We start from the raw sequence: 21,535 nt of genomic DNA, 5'->3' as shown, positions 1-21,535 counted from the left end.
CTAAGTCTTGAAAAATCTGCTTCCCACAACAAGGGCTGTCACATTGATTTTAGTTCTCTGCTAGGCAGCCCTACAGTAATAATCCCAAGGCACTGGCTTCCTTCATGAGCAAGGACACTCGTGTATGTGAATGTTATACTATCCTGTCTGGTCTTGTAAGCAGGAAGAGGGCAGAGCAGTATAGAGAACAGGATTCTCATTTAGTTCAAAACCCCAGCTTACTCAGAAAAGTGAAGCACGCAGAGGGAGTATCAATCAGGCACAAAAGCCCCATAAAACTATAATGAACTGGGTACATCTGAATTTTGGCCTTGAATTTCACTCTGTACAACTGTATATTTCTAAAGGTATTTATTGTAAATAGGACAAATAATATGTAACTAATTTGGGCCATTTATATAGACATTTTAAACTAGTTAATAGCAGATCTTCATTCGCAGCTGGCTTAAATTAAACCTTTTGCATTCAACGTAACTGTAGGGGGATTACAGAAGATGTGGACACTGTTAACGCCAATCATTGCACATACACAGAATGAGACCTGCAAATGATAGTTACTTTGTGATCCCACATTGAGCACTACAGAGGCAGCAATGGGTCAAACTCTTTCCCCTTATCACTTTGTGTAGATTTGCTTCTTTGTGTTTTGTTTTAATGATAAGGGAACTTGGATCCTCTGAAAGGCCTTAGATTTCTTCTGTATGCATTTGTCAGGGCCAGCGAGAAGCTGAACTGCTGTGCCAGTGGTCCCTTGCTTGTCTACACCACCACTTATGTTGGTATGACTTATGTCGCTCAGGGACGTGAATAAGCCACCCCCAAGCGATGCAAGTGACACCAACCTAAGCATCGGTGTGGACAGGGCTATGCTGGCTAGAGAGCTTGTCCTGCTGACATAGCTACTGCCTCTCGCGGAGGTGGATTTATTATACCAATGGTAGAGCTCACTCCCGTCGGCATAGAACGTCTTCACCATGCGCGCTATAGTGACACAGCTGCCTCAGTGCAGCTGCGCCGTTGTAGCACTTCTCGTGTAGACTAACCCTAAAATGACAGAGGTTCAGACAGCTGGTGAGAGGTTTACTCAGGACAAGAGCTGTGACCACTGTTGCTTTCCACCAGTATTCTGAGGGAGTGCTCGACCCCTGCTCGGCCTCCACTGCACCTCTTCCCCACGGCCCTACCCCCATCCCACCTCTTCCCACCCCATTGCATCCCCTTCCCTGAGCGCACCCCACCCTCACTCACTCCCCTCCCCGTCCCAGCACCTCCTGCCCGCCACTGAATAGCTGATCTGTGGGAGGTGCTGGGAGGGCGGGGAAGGAGTTGATTGGTGGGGCCCGCCAGCAGGCAGGAGGCGTTGGGTCGGAGGGGGAGGAGCTGACTGGCGGAGCCCACCAGTGGTGCACCCACGGAGTTGGCAACCTGTGCTTTGCAGATTAGCAGTAGTGTTCTGACTGATCTGGTCTCTGGTTACAGCTAACAGCACATTCTCAACCCGCCTTGTGAGCTTCTACTGACTGGCCCGAGGAAAGTGGAATATCTTTTTTCCATCCCCTTCTTGTCATCATGATAAAGGGTGGCCAAGTCGTTTTTGTGCCTGAGCTGGTAGGTTTTCAAGGCTGCTCTCACACCCAATGTCAGGGAGTTAAAACTATATGGGCAACAAACAACTTAATCCACTGTTCTCATCCGCTCCAACGTCCATAGGGACTTGTCCTAATAAAACCATGCACTGAGTATCTGCTTGTACATATGTGGGGGCTGTGCTCATCGCCAGCCTGCAGCGACTGTCACGAATAATTAAGGGAAGGCTCAGAAACCACCCACATCTGTCCCAATTTTTTTTTGTTTGGTATGCAAGCAAAAGGTCAGCTGTTGTGCAATGCTTTAAGCCCAGATGTCCCACTCAGAAGATCACGCTGTAACGCTCCATGGTTGCACAGAGACCATGGTCGTCACCTAATCGTGTGGCACAGGGAACAGAACTCGACTGTCTGCTGTAGTAAACACAGGCCCCAACTGGATGGGCAGCTTCAGTAGTTAATCTTGTAGAGGGAACATGAAAAGACAGGTGAGCAGATCTGTCATTTCATGTAGTAGGGAGCAGTGGTTCCCAGCCACCCCGCCCAGGACAGTATACTATGGGCCAAAATGTTTAAATATGGCTACCTAAAATTAGGCACGTACCTCCCTATTTATGCCCCTAAATTGAAGTGGTCTGGTCTTCAAAGGTGCTGAGCTCCCACAATGCCAAATATGAGACGTGGGTGCTGAGCACCTTTGAAAATCAGAACCTTTGTGTTTAGGTGCCTAGAGCCTTGCTCCTGTCATTGGACCCACATGAATGGACTTCTTGCCTTCACATGCAGCCCCATTAACCACTGGTCTTCCTGGGTGGATCTGATTACAGATCAGAGCCTACATATGGCCATGGACATTAACTCCAGGAGCTCCCCAAGTTTGGAAATGTTGGTCATAGTTCTCTGCCAGGTTCATTTGCACGAAGGTGCAGTACTTTGGCATTGGCATTTGACTGCTGGATTGCTTATCTGGCACTGACCTGTGGAAAGTTTGAAGAATGCTATAATCCACGGCCTCTTTTTTCAGGAGCTAGCCAGAAGGCCTTTAGTTTCTTCTAGCCTTCCATTTTTTAGGCACCGTGCGATACCATTACCACCAGGGCGTTTCATGGGAAAGTTTGCTTTTTATTGGTTACATGTTGCAACCTGCACATGTTTGTCTGCATCTAGAACAACCATCCTTTCAAAACGACAGATGTGAAAAGTAGCATGCTGTGAAAACATGCAGCTCTAGAAGTTATAATGAAAATCTCTCAGGAGCCAGTCAAACAAACTTAGGGCCAAATGTCCGCACCCCCCACCACTTGGCTTGCCAAGCCCCCTCCCTACTTTAATTCAAACCCCTGCCAATGACTCACCGTTTCCACCTCCATCCTTGTGGGCATTGTGGTAACATTTTAAAAGCCAAAACACCTGTTTTTTCTCTCCTGGTGGTTCCTGAGCATCTATGATTTGTCTTTTAAGACTGTAAGCTCTTGGGGCAGGAACTCGTTCCGTGTTTTGTACAGGGCCAAGCATGTTTTGTACAGGGCCAAGTGCATAGTGATAAAATAGAATCATAACTCCTGGTCCCACTGGAGCCAGTACTGAACTCCTGTCAGTTTCAGTAAGGCCAACATTTGATCCTTAGCAAATAATAACAATGGCACTAATTACTGGCTCATTGTGGGCGTTCCTTTGATTTGAATCTGCTGGTTTCATTGCCATTCCTGTATCCTCAGGTCTTCCACCCAAAGGGAAAAGGAGCTAAGGTTTTAAGAGAAAGTTTTGAAACTCTCTGTTTATTCTGTGATGGCACCCGCTGACTAACAGATATTAAAAGTTAATATATCCAAAGGACGTTCACAGGGCAGTACAGTCAGCTTTACTGATATTTATATTAGTATAATTATTAAACATATTTCACTCGGATTCTAATTTAGAGTCTCCGGGTTTGTCACATAAATTAGATATGTCCGAAGTGAGCACTGCGTGACTATAAGAGGTGTAGCATGCATTAATTCCGTGAATATAGTGTCATGACTATAAAATGAAAATATGATGAGGAAGTTCATAGAAACGTAGGGCTGAAAGGGACCTCAAGAGTCAAGTCCTGCTCCCTGCAGTGAGACAGGATCAAGTAAGCCTAGACCATCCCTGACAGATATTTGTTCAACCTGTTCTGAAAACGGGGATTTACACAACCTCCCTTGGGAGTCTATTCCAGAGTTTAGCTACTCTTAGAGTTAGAAAGTTTTTCCTAATATCTAACCTAAATCTCCGTATGTGCAGATTAAGCCCATTACTTCTTGTCCTGCCTGCAGTGGACATGGAGAACAATTGATCACCATCCTCTTTATAACAACCTTTAACATATTTTAAGACTGTTATCAGGGCCCTCCTCAGTTTTCTTTTCTCACAACTAAACATGTCCAGTTTAGGTCACATTTTCTAAACCTTTTATCATTTTTCTTGCTTTCCTCTAGACTCTCTCCAATTTATCCACATCTTTCCTAAAGTGTGGCACCCAGAACTGGACACAGTACTCTAGCTGGAGGCTTCCCCGGTGCCGAGTGGGAAAATTACCTCCTGTGTCTTACATACGACATTCATGTTAATACAGCCCAGCATATTAGCCTTTTGCGCAACTGCATCACATGGTTGACTCATGTTCCATTTGTGATCCACTATAATCTCCAGGGCCTTTTCAGCAGTATTGCCATCTAGCTAGATATTCCCCATTTCGCAGTTGTGCATTTGACTTTCCCTTCTTAATGAAGCACTTTGCCTTGTTTTTATTGAATTTAATTTAGCTGATTTCAAACCAATTCTCTAATTTGTCTAGGTCATTTTGAATTCTAATCTGTCTTTTGAAGTGATTGCCACCCCTCTCAGTTTGGTGTCCTCCTCAAATTTTATACGCATAAAGTTATTTAAAAGGTCTTGGCATTTAAAATATTAAAATGTATAGTCTGCAAAGTGTTGTGTCCCCTTGAACAAAGTGTAGGCTGTTGATCCAGATTTTAAATGTTCATATACAAGTACTATGCTGCCCATTAATTTAGAAGAAAATCTTAAGAAATGGCTTAACTTGCACACTGAAGCCCTGATTTTGTGCCCATTGACTTCAAAGGTGAAGTATCAGGCCCTGAATTAGAGGGCGCATATAGTAAGATTAAGCCCAGACCAGAACACTGGCTCCAAATCTTTCACCTCACAAAGTCTGGGAAAGTTTAGACCTAGATCTGGTCAGGAACATTGTGCCTCTGACCTGATCCTGTAATGTGGCATATATGGTACATGAGATACATTGCCCTGAACACCTGCTCCAATCTTTGCCACTTAAGATCAGTTGAAGCATGCAGGGACATAGATCAGCACCTCCATGAATAAGTGGTCAATCAGGTCTTTATCAACACCTGGAGTGAATTGTGATGGCGGTGATAGGAATTCCAGATTGGAATTGGACATTCAGGGCTAAGTTTTCAAAGGGCCTCTACCTTTGCACAGGCAGTCTGACACACATCAGCACTTATGTATATTCTTGAACTGTGTGCAGATAGCTAGAATAAGGCCTATGCACCACTTAAAACTCATTGGCACCTTAAATGGTGCCCACTTCTTGCACCAACTCTCTGCCCAGGATGGAATGATGAAATATACACATCTAAGCAGGATTTGTGTGTACAGCTTGGTTAGATATCTGTCCACTTTGTGTACACAGATCATCACTACTCATGCAAATTCTCAGTTGCATGCTCAAGGTTGTTGGTAGTGGTTTTTTGTTTGTTTGTTTTGGGGGGATTGGAAAGGACCAGTAGTCTTCCAGTCCCTTGAAATTTCCCCCATTTTCCATGATTGGCTAAAAAAAATAACATTGGCATTCACAGTGCACCTGAGCTAGTTCCCTTAAGACTCATTAGGTATAAATTATCCAGGGCTGTTGATTTGAAAATGTCTAGTTTTAGCAGAAGCTGCCCTACATCCTCCTTTGTTATAGATGATAATCCTTCTGCTGCATCCACATCATCATATGGGATGAATACATCCCCCTACTTCATTCCAAATATAGAACAGAAACATCTATTGAACATTTCTGCCGTTTCTACATCACTATTTACAGTTTTACGCTCTGCAGCTAACAATGAACCTATATCTGACCTAGGTCTCTGTTGGTTTGTTCCTAATATATATATTTTTAAATGCCTTAATGTCTTTCAGCCTATAGGCCATTGATATTTCATAGCTTTCTTTATTTTCCCTTATCAGTCACCTATATTTTTTAACTTGCAACTTATATTCATTGCCATTTACTTCCCCTCTACCCATTTATATTCATTTTAAATTTTTGATCACTGCTTCCACATCTTATTTTAACCTGGATGGTCCAGCATACCCTTTCTTTGTGCCTGCGGAATCGTGGCTTTTGGGGCATCCCATAGGATAATCTATGTAGAATTAAAGATATAGCACTAAGCCATTGTCATTTAGGCTTTAAGGACATGCCTTGCCTTGTTTTTCTTCTTCTTCCTTTGCAAAACATACTAAGCAAGTAATTTCTTAGGGCCAGATTTTCAGAAGTGCTGAGCAGCCCCAATTCCAGGTTAAGTCCCTGGGAGCTGGAGGTGCTCAGCACCTCTGAAAAACAAGCCCGCGTCTTTTATTTATTTATTTATTTATTTATTTTGGTAATAAACTGACTACAGGAAAAATATTGTGGAAACTTTAGAGCACCTGAGCCACAGGAATTTTCCTGTATGTTTGGATCACGATCATGTTGCATTAAGAAACAAGAACATTGCACAGGACGAACACAGCCTAAAGCCATGATGTTTTGGATCAGTGTGTTGTTTTAACAGTCTACGTTACAAACATGAGGAACGGTAAAGAGTCTGCATGAGAGAAGCGAAGAACTAAAAGTACTTTCTGTCTGGCGAAAAGTGTACATTCAAAATAATATGTCTGTTTACCGACAAGCACACTGCAGAGTCTGTTACATTACCAATCCAGAAGGAAAACCAGAGATATTTGAGTGGGAAATGAGTTTTATTCTTAGACAAGAGGCCCTGCACAAGGCTTGTGACCTAATGAAGTCCCACTCAAGAGAGGAAATCCTGACCTCATTGAAGTCAATGGTATTTTTGCCATTGACTTCACTGGATTTCACATCAAGGGCTTAAGTGGGACTTAAATGGTGCATAGACGTGACCTAGGGCCCTCTTGTTGCCAACTGGCAGAAGACACAGGATGCATATGGATTACAGGATTCCTCTGGGTCTGGTATCTATATTCTAGTTTACCAAAGCACATCATTTAACGTCTCTACTGAAAGCCGGTGTCGCAGTGGTCATCATAATCATTGCGCTATGTATGTATGGATAATATATAATGTGACAGGGTCGGGCCAGATGGCTACAGGAGAGTAATAGAAGGCAGATATATTAGCCCCAGGCTAAGTAGGTCCCTTTTCCCTGGGTAAAGTAACAGGGAAGGTTCCAGAACAATCAGGAATCTTCTGGAGACAATTAAGACAGGCTGATTAGAACACCTGCAGCCAATCAAGAAGCTGCTAGAATCAATTAAGGCAGCCTAATCAGGGCACCTGGGTTTTAAAAAGGAGCTCACTTCAGTTTGTGGTGTGCGTGTGAGGAGCTTGGAGCAAGAGGCACTAGGAGCTGAGAGTGAGAACACATACAGTTGGAGGACTGAGGCGTACAAGCATTATCAGACACCAGGAGGAAGGTCCTATGGTGAGGCTAAAGAAGGTGTTGGGAGGAGGCCATGGGAAAGTAGCCCAGGGAGTTGTAGCTGTCGCACAGCTGTTCCAGGAGGCTCTCTAGACAGCTGCATTCCACAGGGCCCTGGGCTGGAACCCAGAGTAGAGGGCGGGCCCGGCTTCCCCCCAAACCCTCCCAACTCCTGGTCAGACACAGGAGGAGTTGACCTGGACTGTGAATTCAGAAAAACGGCCAAGCTGAGGGCTGCCGTGAAGCTCCAAGATGAGCAAATCCACCAACAATTGCAAGACCCACCAAGGTAGAGCAGGAACTTTGTCACAATAAGGAATTATGTATATATAGTAAAAATGATGTTCTTAATGTCTGTGACTTGGGGCTGGTCACAAAAAGGTGAGAAGCAGGTTTCTTTCAGGCAAGAGATGTTTATCAGTCTGTCTCCATGTACATAGAGGATTGTATACTTCACAATGAACTCCTATTTAGTCTGAGCAAAATGCTACCCAAGTGATTGCAAAGTCTCCAGGGAAGGCTATTGACAGGAAAACCAAGCAGCAGGGCTGAAAGTGAAGACAATGGATTTTGGGGGACTATAATTGTGGGTACTGAGATTCAATCTTCAGCTTTCATCTAGGAAGTAAGCTGAGTGTGGGCTTTCTTCATGAATGGACGATATCACAGCCAGGCCTGGCTGTAATATGCTGGAAAGATTTTGGGGGAGCTTTTGTTTTGTATGGCATGACAATATCTTGGTGGTTAAGTTTAGGCTCTACTATGCGTGTTATGATTTTGTTTTATATGTTACCCTTTGTTTTCAATATTTCTGCTTGCTATCACTTGAATCTCTGTTCTTTGTTAAATAAACTTATACTTGGTGTAACTGTGCTTTTGGGACCAGAGGATCTGGAAATCTCAGAGTCTCCAGTGATCAGGGACTGGGCATGCTAGGGAGACATTCGGAGGACTGGGGGGATGGGCTGCACCTCTGGCTGACCTGCACAGAGAGAACAAGACCTGAAGAGGCCTAGAGGATAATGCTTGTGTTGCCAGAGATCGGTGGAGTTGGGGACCTGACCCATAGCAGGCACAACCATGGCTCCCTCACACTCAGGGCAGGTGGTAGCAAAGTGCCTCACAATCCTGGGTATCCCCAGGAAGTATCCCGAGAAGGCTTGGACAGGTCCTGTGCCATGGGGTGAGTAGAAGTACCTGAAATGATGGGGAACCCACTGGAAGAGACAGAGCCTTGCTTATTCAGGCAATGAGAGCATCTGGATTAGAACATGAAAATAAACAAAGAGACTAAAGTAAATAACTTGTACTGGAAGAATCATCCAGAATGAAATTAACATTAGTCACACATAAAAATCCACTTACTGCACCTCTCTTGTAATGAAATGGCAGAAAATGGCTTTGGTACATTTCATCACGGCAGCTATGTGAGGATGGGTATTAATCTACATCCTGCTAATGACTCATGCTCAACATTATTCTATACTTCAGTGAGAGTTGTGCACACAGAGCTGATGGTGTGATTTTACCTTTCAGATTTAATGAAGTAAAGAAACTTCAAAGAAAGTTAAGCTGTAAAATGTGAGAAGGAATAAAGCTTGAGATGCCCTCTGAAGGGAGCGACAGCTCAGGCTGAGAGCACAGCAGCAATAGAAGCTACAAGGATCCCTCAAAAGCTATCGACACTCAGATTCTGATGAGTAATTTCTGATGGGCTATTAGATTGAAGAAAAAGTTGACTACTGGCATGCATGGATGGTGGAAACCTTGAAGACCTCACAGCTGATTCTCCAGTGAGTTAGTAATGATTCGAGACAAATGTGAAATGAAGGGGATGACACATTATGAAGTACTCGGAAGCTTTGAAAATCCAGATCCTCTATCCTCAGGTTTTATAAGGAAAAAAGATTAATGAAATTGTACTGAAGTTCTGTTGCATTAAATAAGGAGAATTCATTGAAGGGAAATAGACCATTGATAAATGAGTTGCTTGAGTGTTATCAGGCTGTATTTTCATTTGGAATATTTAGCTCATGAGTAGGGCTGGTACAGAAAGATAAAAGAACTATCCATTGTACCTGGCCAATTCCCTCAGTGGGAAACTGAATCACTATGTAAGTTTGATGAGGGCTTAATTTAAGCACAAAAATATGGGGAGAAGGGGGTGGGAGTGTTGTGAGGACCTACTGAAAGGCAATCAAGCAAAAAAGAAAAGCTATCCTACTAGAAAAGAGTTCTTGGGTTTTAGCATGGGGATTGTTACTAGAATGGAGAGAATGTAAGAATGGCATACTGGGTCAGATCAATGGTCCATCTAGCCCAGTGTCCTGTCTTTTGACAGTGGCTGGTACCAGATGCTTCAGAGGGAATGAACAGAACAGAGCAATTATCAAGTGATCCATTCTGAGTTGTCTTGTCCCAGCTTCTGGCAGTCAGAGATTTAGGGACATCCAGAGCATGGGGTTGCATCCTTGACCATCTTGGCTATTAGCCATTGATGGGCCTATCCTCCATGACCTTATCTAATTCTTTTTTAATCCAGTTACACTTTTGGCCTTCACAACATCCTCTGGCAACAAGTTCCACAGGTTGACTGCGTGTTGTATGAAGTACTTCCTTATGTTTGTTTTAAACTTGCTGCCTATTAATTTCATTGGGTGACTCCTGGTTCTTGCGTTATATGAAGGCGTAAATAACACTTCCTTATTCACTTTCTTCACACCATTCATGATTTTATAGATCTCTCTACCATATCACCTTCTTAGTAGCCGCTTTTCTAAACTGAACAGTCCCAGTCTATTTAATCTCTTCTCACACAGAAACTATTCCATATCCCTGATCATTTTTGTTGCCCTTCTCTGTACTTTTTTCAATTCTTATATTTTTTTTTTGAGATGCAGGAACAAGAACTGCACATAGCATTCAATATGTGGATGTACCATAGATTTATATAGTGGCATTATGGTATTTACTATTTTATCTATCCCTTTCCTAATGATTCCTAACATTGTTAGCTTTTTTGATTACCACTTCCCATTGAGCAGCTGTTTTCAGAGAACAATCCACAATGACCCAAAGATCTCTTTCCTGAGTGGTAACAGTTAATTTATACCCCATCATTTTGTATTTATAATTGGGATTATGTTTTCCAACATGTGTTACTTTCAGTGTTATCAACAGTAAAATTCATCGGCCATCTCGTCATCAAGTCCTGTGGGATCCCTTTGTAACTCTTCACAGTCAGCTTTGGACTTAACTATCTTGAAAAATTTTGTATTGTCTACAAACTTTGCCACCTCACTGTTTACCCCTTTTCCCGGATCATTTATGAATACATTGAATACCACTGGTACCAGTACAGATCCTATTTACCTTTCTCCACTGTGGAAACTGATCTTTTATTCCTACTCTTTGTTTTCTATCTTTTAAACAGTTACCGATCCATGAAAGGACCTTCCCTCTTATCCCATGACTGCTCACTTTGCTTGAGAACTTTTGGTGAGAGACCTTGTCAAAGGCTTTCTCAAAGTCCAAGTACATTATATCCACTCAATCTCCTTCTCCACGTTTGTTGACCCCCTCAAAGAATTCTAATAGATTGATGAGGTAACATTTCCCTTTACAAAACCCATGTTGACTTTTTCCCAACATAACATGTTCATCTATGTGTCAGATAATTCTGTTCTTTACTATAGTTTTAACCAGTTTGCCTTGAACGGAAAGTAGGCTTATCAGTCTGCAATTGCCAGGATCACCTTTGGAGCCTTTTAAAAAAATTGGTGTTACATGAGCTGCCCTCCAGTCACCTGGTACAGAGTCTGTCTTCAGAGATAGGTTACATACCACAATTAGTAGTTCTGCAACTTCATATTTGAGTTCCTTCCGAACTCTTGGATAAATACTGTCAGGTCCTGGTGATTTATTATTGTCTAATTTGTCAATGTGTTCCAAAACCTGCTCTATTGACACCTCAATCTGGGACAGTCCCTCAGATCTGTTACCCAAAAAGAATGACTCAGGTGTGGGAATCTCCCTCACATCCTCTGCAATGAAGACCAATGCAAAGAATGCATTTAGCTTTTCCACAATGGCCTTGTCTTCCCTGGGTGCTCCTTTAGCACCTCAATCATCCAGTGGCCCCACTGATAGTTTGGCAAGCTTCCTGCTTCTCATGTACTTTTTTAAAAAAAAACTTTTGATGTTAGTTTGTGTAGCTCTTACTAGTTGCTCTTCAAATTCTTTTCTGACCTGCCTAATTATACTTGTGCATGTGACTTGCCAGAATTTATGTTCCTTTCTGTTTTCTTCAGTATGATCTGACTTTCAATTTTTTAAAGATGTCTTTTTGTCTCTAACCACCCCTTTTATTCTGTTTTTTCACCAGAGAGGCATTTGTTTGGTCCTCTTACTTTTTTTTTATTTAGGGTATACATATAGTTTGAGCCGCTATTATGGTGTTTTTAAAAAGTTTCCATGCAGTTTGCACACATTTAATCTTGTATCTGTTCCTTTTACTTTCTGTTTAACTAGCCTCCTCATTTTTGTGTGGTTTCCATTTCTGAAGTTAAATGCTACTGTGGTGGATCTCTTTGGTATTTTCCTCCACTACAAGGATGTTAAATTTCATTATATTATGGTCACTATTACCGAGTGATTCAGCCACATTCACCTCTTGGACCAGATCCTGTGCTCCACTAAATCAAGAATTGCCTTTCCCCTTATGTATTCCAGGACAAGCTGCTCCAAGAAACAGTCATTTATGATGTCAAGAAACTTTATCTCTGTACCCCATCCTGAGGTGACATGTATTCAGCCAATATGGGGATAGTTGAAATTCCCCATTATTATTGGGTTTTCTCTTTTTGTAGCCTCTCTAATCTCCCTGAGTATTTCATAGTCACCATCACCATCCTGGTCAGATGGGCGGTAGTACATTCCTGCTGCTATACTCTTATTATTCAAGCATGGGGTTTCTATCCATAGAGATTCTGTGGTACTGTTTCATTCATTTAAGAGTTTTACTATATTTGATTCTATGCTTTCTTTCACATATAGTGCCACTCTCCCACCAGCACAACCTACTCTGCCATTCCTATATATTTTGTAATCTGGTATTACTGTGTTTCATTGCTTATCATCATTCCACCAAGTTTCTGTGATGCTTATGGTGTGAATATCCTCATTTAATACCAGGCAGTCAAGTTCACCCATTTTAGTATTTAAACTTCTTGCATTTATATATGAGCACTTATAAAATTTGTCAATATTTAGTTGTCTGCCTCCATGTGATGTAATTGAATGGGACTCTTTTTCATTTGACTGTTTCTCTTCAGCTCCTCCCTGCACTTTATCTACTTCTATCGTCTCCTCTTTACTAAGATATCAAGGATCCCCTTTAATAAATCCTCCCCTAAGGGATGTGTGTGTCTGAACCATGTGCTCTGCCCTACCTGTCCACTTTCCCCCAGCCCTTAATTTAAAATCTCCTCTATGACCTTTTTAATTTTACATGCCAGCAATCTGGTTCTGTTTTGGGCTAGGTGGAGCCCATCCTTCCAGATTAGGCTGCTCCTTTCCCAAAAGGTTCCCCAGTTCCTAATAAACCTAAATCCCTCCTCCCTACATCATTGTCTCATCCATGTGTTGAGACCCTGCAGTTCTGCCTGTCTCACTGCCCCTGCACATAGAATGTTACTGTGGACTTCCTGGACTTCAATCTCTTACCTAGCAGCCCACATTTGGCCTCCAGGGCCACTCTCCTACTTTTCCCTATGTCACTGGTACCAGCGGCTCCTGCCCAGCACAGCACATAAGTCGGTCTAGATGTCTCAAGAGGTCCACAACTTTCACACCCGGCAGGCAATTTACCATGCGGTTCTCCCAGCCATCACAAACCCAGCTATCTATATTTCTAATAATGGAATCCCCGTCTCTTTCTAATAACAAGGGTCCCCTCTTGCGGACCTCAGTGCAAGAGAATACCATGACATCATGTGGTTCCCAACTGTGGGATCATTTCCCTCCACTCCAGTTTGATGTTCTCCTTCCCCTAGACTTTTATCCTCCTCAACAGCACAGAGGCTGTCAGAGCAGGGGTGGGATCAGAAAAGTCTCATCTATGTACGTCTCCCTCTCCCTTAGCTCCTCCAGTTCAGCCATTCTGGTCTCCAAAGCCTGTACTCAGGCTGTGACGGCCATGTGCTGCTTGCAATGAATGCACACGTACACCACCTGCCCACAAGACAGGTAATCACACATGTTTCATACAGTGAAATAAACAGAATAGCCCTCACTCTGCTGCTGAACTTCTGCCTGCATTATTTTTACGTTTGCAGGGTTTTTTATATTTTTGTTGTTTGTGTGTATGTGTGTGGGGGGGAAGGGGGTGTTTGGGAGGTGTGGGGGGAAGGGAAGGTTACTGGCCTCAGTTTAGAGAATGTTTATTAGGTGTATCTAGCTCCCAAGGTCTCTCTAAACTCCCTGGCAAAACTCCATTGTTTGCTGCTCCTGTTTGCTGGATCCCAGTTGCTTACGAGCTGGCTTTTGAAACCCCTGTTCTACCTGAGCCCTACCCTACCTGAGGAATGAAAGGATGGCTGTCTTAGGTTAGAGCCTCATTAGAAAGCTCTTGGCCTTTCCTAGCAGGCTGCTAGGCTCAGCGCAGTCTCCCCAACAGACCACACTATAAACTTCAATCAAGAAACTTTTGTTCTACAGGACTCGATTTTCAGCAGTGCCAAGGCATAGGCAAAGGTGGCGCTTCATCTCTCCATCTTGGGCTTTGCCGAGCCCAAAACAGCCCCTGGGGTAAGTTATAATAGTCCTGCGCTACTCTAACATATGCTGCCTGAAGCTATCCCGCTGGCGTGGCGGCGTCCTCTCCTCTCCAGCACACTCCCCTGAATCCCCGCATATCTGGGGGTTGGAGGGAGAGTGAGTAGCATAAAGCCAGCTTTACACCACTGTGGGATTGCCCTATGAAGGGACTCCCCAGCTGTCCCTTTATGCTAGCTCTGAGCTGTTATGCACCATTGGACTTGGGCCTAGATCCACAGCGTAGGATGAGGAGCTGATCTTGCAAGGTGCTGCCTTGCCCAATAGGCAGGTGTAGCCAGGACTCTACATGAGGGAGCTGTTACTTAAACTGGAGCAATTAGTGAATGGGGAGGAAAAGGTGGTAAGTGACTTGCCATAGTTCTATTTACCATTCAAAGCCTGAATGTAGGAGCAGCTGAATTTTTGGAGACAGCATGAAAAAAAAGGGTGGGGGGAGTGGTACATAGTTTGAGCAGAAGCTTCCTCGAAGCAACAAATGGGAAAAGACAGGAAGCGGCACATGCCCCTAAGCAAACATTCCTAGTGGAGGGTCAATATTTTAACAAGGGAGTCCTCCAGGATTGCCCCTTTGCAGACTGCTATGCATGCAGTGGGCCAGGGGGTGCATGAGTCCATAGAGTAGGAGGGGGATGATTGGGGAAGCTACTCATTTGTTTTCCAGTTTTTAAAAAATACGCTCTCTCATAGCCAGCAAGGGAGCCAGCACCACTTGGCCCTCCCAGGTACGTACATGCCCCCTTTTTCTGGTGTAAGGAGGGCAGGTGTGCAAGAACGTATGTGTGTCTGGGTGCAGGTGCTTTGTGTGGGAGGCTGCATGGGTGGCCCTTGTACAAGGGTACAGTGGTATCCTCCCCTGGACATGTCTTTCTTTTTAAAACACCTGATATTGGTGCAATCTGGGCCATTCCAAAGAGGGTGCCTATCCTGAGTCTCACTTTGGCTGTTTTGCACCATCCCACCAGTGCCAAGCAGGCTTGAACTTGCTGGATCCAGCCCTGAGGGGATCTCCCCTGCATAAAGGAATCCTTTGGTGGCATTTACACTACACCAGTGAGGCTCAGACTGAGGCTCATGAGCCGCAAGTGGCTCTTTAATGTGTCTCCTGCAGCTCTTTGCGGCATGTGATATTAAATCACTGTGTGGTTTAATTATTAACCAGTCTAATGGCTTTTACTATGTAATTAACCAACTGTAGTTGATAAAATCATAATACTTGGTCAGAATAACCAAGAGAATAATAAATAGATATATAGGATAACCTCAGAGTTAAAAACATCTCCGGAATGAAGGTTGTTCGTAAGTCTGAAATGTACGTAACTCTGAACAAAACGTTATGGTCGTTCTTCCAAAGGTTTACAACTGAACATTGATTTAATACAGCTTTGATACTTTATGAAGAAAAAGCTGCTTTTAACCATCTTAATTTAAATGAAACAAGCACAGAAATAGTTTCCTTTGTCAAATCATTTTTTTAAACTTTTTTTTTAATCGTTTACGTTCAGCACAGTACTGTAGTGTATTTTCGTTTCTTTTCTTTTGTCTCTGCTGCTTCCTGATTGCATACTTCTGGTTCCAAATGACATGTGTGGTTGGCCAGTCAGTTCATAACTCTGGTGTTCATAACTCTGAGGTTCTCCTGTGTGTATGTGTGTGTGTGTGTGTGTACACATACAGAGAGAGAGAGTAAAGGAAACAATGAATTCACACTACTGTGGCTCTTTTGGGTAATGTTGATTGCTAATTTGGCTCCTGAACCATTGAGGTCTGAGTATCAGTGCACTACACTCTCCCAGCAGCCAGCATAAAGGGTGAATCCAGGGGAGGGAGGCAATGGCCAGGGCACCCCTAGCGATTCCCTGCTGCCATAGTGGCCCTTTGGGGCTCTTGGCAGATAGAGCAGTCTGTAGGCTGCTCTGACCTCCTGGGTGGGACCAATCCCACAATCAAAGCAGCATAATTAAAGGACACCTTTGAATCCTCCTCCGCACCCACCATATGCACAGAATACATCTCAGCCTCAACTGAGGATCTAGCCCTTGATTCAAAGATATATTTTTATGAATCCCAGTTCACTCTGCAGGAAAGATTAAGCATTATCCAAAACAAGGGAAAATCCACCACAACTTGCCCTTCAATCCAGTAGCAGAACTTTCATAAGAGGTTCCCACGAGCCTCATCCAGCATCTCTCTGATTCACCAGATGTATCCACTTGCATTTTTTCAGGTGAATGTCATCTTGTTATTCCCTGACCCCCATGGCTAGAAACTCCTTTGTCTTACTTTTCTGTTCTCTCCAATGTCTGCACCGCCTCTCCATTTAAAGTCACTTGTGAATTTCATTAGCGGGCTGTTTCTCCTCTCTCCCACATCAGTAATAAAGATGCTAAATAAAACCAGGCCTAATGCTGATGCCTGCAGCATCCCCACTGCATACCTCCCGCACAACTGCTTCAAAAAAAGGGAGAGCAAAATGCCTGCCCCGACTCGCCATTTGGAAAGCTTTAGAAACAACTGTATCTCAATAGCATCCTTCTTTAAATTAAAACCAACCACCCTCCCACCCATCCCCCCCACAACAACAACAGCTGCACGCACAGTTGGAAGATTTGAAACTTAGAAGTCCAGGTGCCTGTTTAGCCAGAGAACAGGTAACAGGTACAACAGGTACAACACAGGTAACAGGCATGCAAGTTTCCCACGCTGCTCCACCTTACTTATTGCCTAGACAGACTCTGTAGCAAGAAGAGACTAATTCAGGTTTCCATGACCACTGAGTTCTTGGTCTCTTTTCCAAGGCAACCAGCAAGAGAACCATTTAGTGTAAATTTTGGTTGTGGTTTGCCATGTAGACACACACATGCGCATACACACACACACACGAACTGGACTGAGACCACCAAGCTTAATTTAACTAGGTCACAAAACAGATATCAGATGGTAACTCTGCCTTCTGTGCTGTAAAAGAGGTCCATTTTGCATGTAACTAAATGCAAACTGTGGTTAAACACTCTTTTCTTTTTCTTATTGCAGGTTGCAGGTTTAATCCTGAATCAGTACTAATTGCATCATCAAAGTCTTAATATTAGAAAGGCAGGAGGCGATTTGACAAAACGTTTTAGTTTTCAGAGTCCTTGGTGGCCATGCAGAAAATGTCAAGACCTCAAGACACTGTTTGAAAAGGGAACATAAATGTTTGTAGTTCTTCTCAGTGCATCACTCTGCCCTCACCAAAAAAAAATAATAAAAAATTCAGGTTAATGGGTTGTTGGGTTTGGGTTCTTTTAATTTCAGTTCCCGAGAAAATATGCACCTCAAAGATAAAAATGCATCCGATACACAATAGGGATAGTTAAGTATCTGGAACAGAATGTGTGTAACACCATACAGGGTATTTCTCAGAGAAAATGGGTGGTACTATTGCACATGAAGTATTCAAAGGCAGGCTGCTTACTTCTCTGCAATTAATCCAGGCTTGCTTAAGAGCAACAGAGCTTAAGAGCTCTGGCAACCTCTCAGGCCTGATTCCAGTTGGTAGGTGTAGGGAAAAAAGAGTATGTGGAAGAAAGTGCAGCAAGTAAATATCTTCTGAACAAGTGAATTCAGGCCGGATTTTAATCTCGGATACATGCCAAACTGGGCCAGACATCTAAAATTAGTCCAGAATCTATAACCCTGTACAGATCCAGGCACATATTATTCATTAAGGGTCAAATTCTGGTTGGCTCTTCCAAGTATGCATGCATGGGAGGAGAGGTAGGCAAGCAGGGCACAGCTGTGGTACCCAGCTCTCCACTGCCTCATAACCCATGGAGTATACATGCTGCAGGTCAGTCATGGTTAGAGCTATGGAGGGGACCGTTCCAGGATGCTGTGGCCAGCCTTGTTTTAGTCTAAGAGTCCTAGATTTTTAAATGTTGCAGGTCACTCAGCCTCCACCACAAGGAACACATTCTATCACTGGTTAGAAGACTATACCTCATCCCTTCCAACAATGGCCTGGGCTTCCATCACACACGCCTTCATTTCCTCTACTATTGCAATGCACTATACCTGGGCATCAGCCTTGAAAAAGCAGCCATTGGTGAAGAATGTGGCAGCTGAACAGGGGCTGCTGAGAACACACATCACAAATATTTGCCTCACTCCAGTGTCTCCCTCCCCAACAACAGCTCTAGTTTAGGATCTCTGAGTGTATTTGCAAAGCTCGTCATGGACTGGACCCAAGCACCAGAGAGATCACCTCGCCCTTCAGAACCTGTGTCTGCCTGGACAACTCTGCTCCTCAGGAACAATGGAACTGCCTGCCTCAAAGGTGCACGGAATACAGGGCTTTCTCAACATCTGGCCCAAGACTGTGGAATTCGCTCCCATCGACACTTCCAGGTCCCCATGAAAAACGCCCTCACCACTCTTGCTTTCCCATATGGCCATACATTAGTATTTGCACGCACGGAGGTGTGAAGAGGGAGATAATTACATAGCTATTTCCCAAGGGGGTGGGGAGTTCAGATGGGTTGGACCGGAAATTGCACTTTAATGTATCTCTGTAGACTTTAAAAAACCAGAAGGGGCCATTATGATCACCTAATCACACCTCCTGCATATCACAGCCTATCTAACGGGGGTGGCCAAACCACGACTCTTTTCCTGTTAAAGTATGGCTTGAGAAGCCTCACACGCCCTCCCCTTTTCTTCACCTACCAGACGGGGGGAGAGCTCGCGGCTTCTGCCCTGCAGCAGGGTGCTGTGGGTAGAGGCTTCTGACCAGCAGGGATGGGGGTCTCGGGGCTTCAGCACCACAGGATGTGCCTGCCAGGGCTCAGGGCTTCAGCAGGAGCGTGGCTGAAGCCCCAAGCCCCAGCAGCACATCCCATGCAGCTGAAGCCCCCAAGCCCCGGCAGGCATGCCCTGTCTCTCAAACTTCTGAAGATTGTCATATGCAGCTCCGAGGGTCAGTGAGTTTCGCCACTCTTGCCAAACAATTTCTTCCAGTGCTTTCTCCACGTAACCCAAGAACTTGTGGTTGTACTAGAACAACCCTTTTGGAAAGATGCCCAGGTTTGATTTAAAGACTCTGAGTGACAAAGAGTTTAGCGCACCCCTTTGTTTCAGCCCATCAGGGAAAAGGCCAATGGCAGGGCAATACTGCCCTTGAGAAGAATAGCTAGCCCATTCAAGGCAAATTATGCATATTGGTTGACTGGGAAGATCTGAGACTAAACCCATCTGCCAAGGGCCTAATCTCTCTGTAGCGCCCCCTCAGGGTGCATCAGGGTCATGTACTCATTCAGGCTCCAGTTGTCCAGGAAGAAACAGTTAGTGCCGCCTGCCCAAGGATGGAAACCCAGCCCTCTAGCCAAATTCCTCTGGAGTTTGCCCTTTCTGGGGTTCAGAGGAAACAAAATGGGAGGAAAAACCCAAAGAAACAACCAGTCCCAAATGGGTCACCTGCCTCTCTTACTTCAGGGGCCTTGGGTGAGCCACAGTCCAGTTCAGTATCCTCCAGTCAATCTCCAGAGAGGACCTTGTCACGGCTGTTTATAGTCTAGTCCACCCTGCTCTCAGGATGCTTGAACAATCCATATGCACAGGAGCAGGCTCTGCCCGTGGGCAGGTCTCTCCCGCGGGAGCTGGAGGACCTGGGATCTACTCTCCTCCCAGAGTTGACCTGCTACTGAGCTGAGCTTTTCCCTTTCGAACTCTTCTGCCAGGCCCGACACATCTTGTAGGTCTGGCATGGCCAGGGAGGCCCACTCAAGCCCATAGCAATTCCTTAACCCTTTCATGTCCTGTACATCAGTGGTTCTCAAAGCCGGTCCACTGCTTGTTCAGGGAAAGCCCCTGTCAGGCTGGACCGGTTTGTTTACCTGCCGCGTCCACAGGTTTGGCCGATTGCGGCTCCCACGGGCCGCGGTTCACCGCTCCAGGCCAATGGGGGCTGCGGGAAGCGGTGCAGACCAAGGGACATGCTGGCTGCCCTTCCCGCAGCCCCCATTGGCCTGGAGCAGCGAACTGTGGCCAGTGGAAGCCGCGATCGGGTGAACCTGTGGACGCGGCAGGTAAACAAACCGGTCCAGCATGGCAGGGGCTTTCCCTGAACAAGCGGCTGACCGGCTTTGAGAACCACTCTGTACATCCTGTCACACCATCTCTTTGATGGGTCATTACTGAATCCTTTCAGGAAAGGGGCCGTGAACAAGGAGAGGGCGGTTGACTGACACCTAGGAAACAGGTGGAACAAAAGGGGCAGAAGTGGAAGAAGTCATGAAGACTAGAGAAGGAGAAGAGAGAATTTACTTTATTGCTGTTGTTCCCACGCCTGTGTGTCAGCTGATATGGGGCACCACATGTGACTGCATTGTTCATATGTCCCCAGGGCCATCTCTGATCAAAATGCCACATAGGAAAAGTGTTTTCAAACAAGAGCATGGATCTGACAGAGTGGACAAAATACCTGCACACTGAAAGTTTTGTTTCAGTTTAAAGGCAATAACAAACTATATAAAAGCCTTTTAAATAGTACCTGGTTAAAGCTCAGAATGGAGATGCAGGGATTCACAGCTCTGCCACAGGCTTCATGCAAGACATTGGATAAAACATGTAACTCCAAGTTTTCATAAGCAACTTCCAAATTTTCCCATTGACTTCAATTGGAGCTGGGTGCTCATTGCTTTGAAAAATCAGTGTCTAGGTAGCTCCAGTTAGGCATCCAACAATGGAGGCACCCCAAATTGCTGGACACTTGAAAATTTTGATCTAGGTGTCTAAAGCTGGTCATCCACAATTAGAAGCCAGAGATTCCTTTGTACCTCAGTTTTCCCATCTGTAAAATGGATAATACTCAAAGGGTGGGGGGCATTGTGAGTCTAAATTCACTTATGTCTGTAAAAGGCTGTGATGTTGTTGGAAAGAAGGTGCTACAAGAGGGTAAAGTATCATTATTAAAGTCAGATCAAGAAATATGAGAATCTTTGTGCTGAACAGAATCTGGGATTTCTTCAACGTTTGATCTTCAGTGGCACTTTCTCTGTCAAAGGCCTTAAATTGACTCCTGCTTCAGTTATGATTCATTTTATATAAGACAAAGAAAAACTTGTTTGTACTTCCTATAGGTCAGCCAGAAGACAGACGGACTTCAGTGGATGCTTAGATGGCTTGTACAACGGACTGTGAGCTCAGGAGATGTAATAGGAAAGGAAGTACAGGCTTATACTGAACAATAGAGCCATTGATAAGTTTTCAGCCTTTTAACTTTGACAAAAATTGCTGTCATTTGCCAATGAACAGTAAAATATTCACTGAAAAACAAAATGGATGTCTTTCAAATCATGTTGGGTTTTTTTAAATTAATGATGCATTATTTGGTGAGGGAAGTAATTAATCTAGCTT

At 44.2% G+C, this 21,535-nt stretch overlaps 1 long non-coding RNA gene across 1 annotated transcript in view; it reads left to right on the top strand.

Moving 5' to 3' along the window:
* LOC125636257 (uncharacterized) overlaps positions 1-17,363 on the top strand; it is a 28,652-nt gene extending 11,289 nt beyond the window's left edge. The window contains exons 3-6 of the long non-coding RNA XR_012668222.1: positions 8,846-9,102; positions 14,027-14,116; positions 14,834-14,868; positions 17,177-17,363. This is a non-coding gene — a long non-coding RNA (uncharacterized LOC125636257). The remainder of the gene's footprint in view (positions 1-8,845; positions 9,103-14,026; positions 14,117-14,833; positions 14,869-17,176) is intronic.
* The last annotated feature ends 4,172 nt before the right edge of the window (positions 17,364-21,535 follow it).

This window comes from Caretta caretta, chromosome 4 (genome assembly GCF_965140235.1).
Source record: "Caretta caretta isolate rCarCar2 chromosome 4, rCarCar1.hap1, whole genome shotgun sequence".
NCBI lineage: Eukaryota > Metazoa > Chordata > Testudines > Cheloniidae > Caretta > Caretta caretta.
Note: the sequence above shows the minus strand (reverse complement) of the source record. Positions and strands in the feature narration are given on the sequence as shown.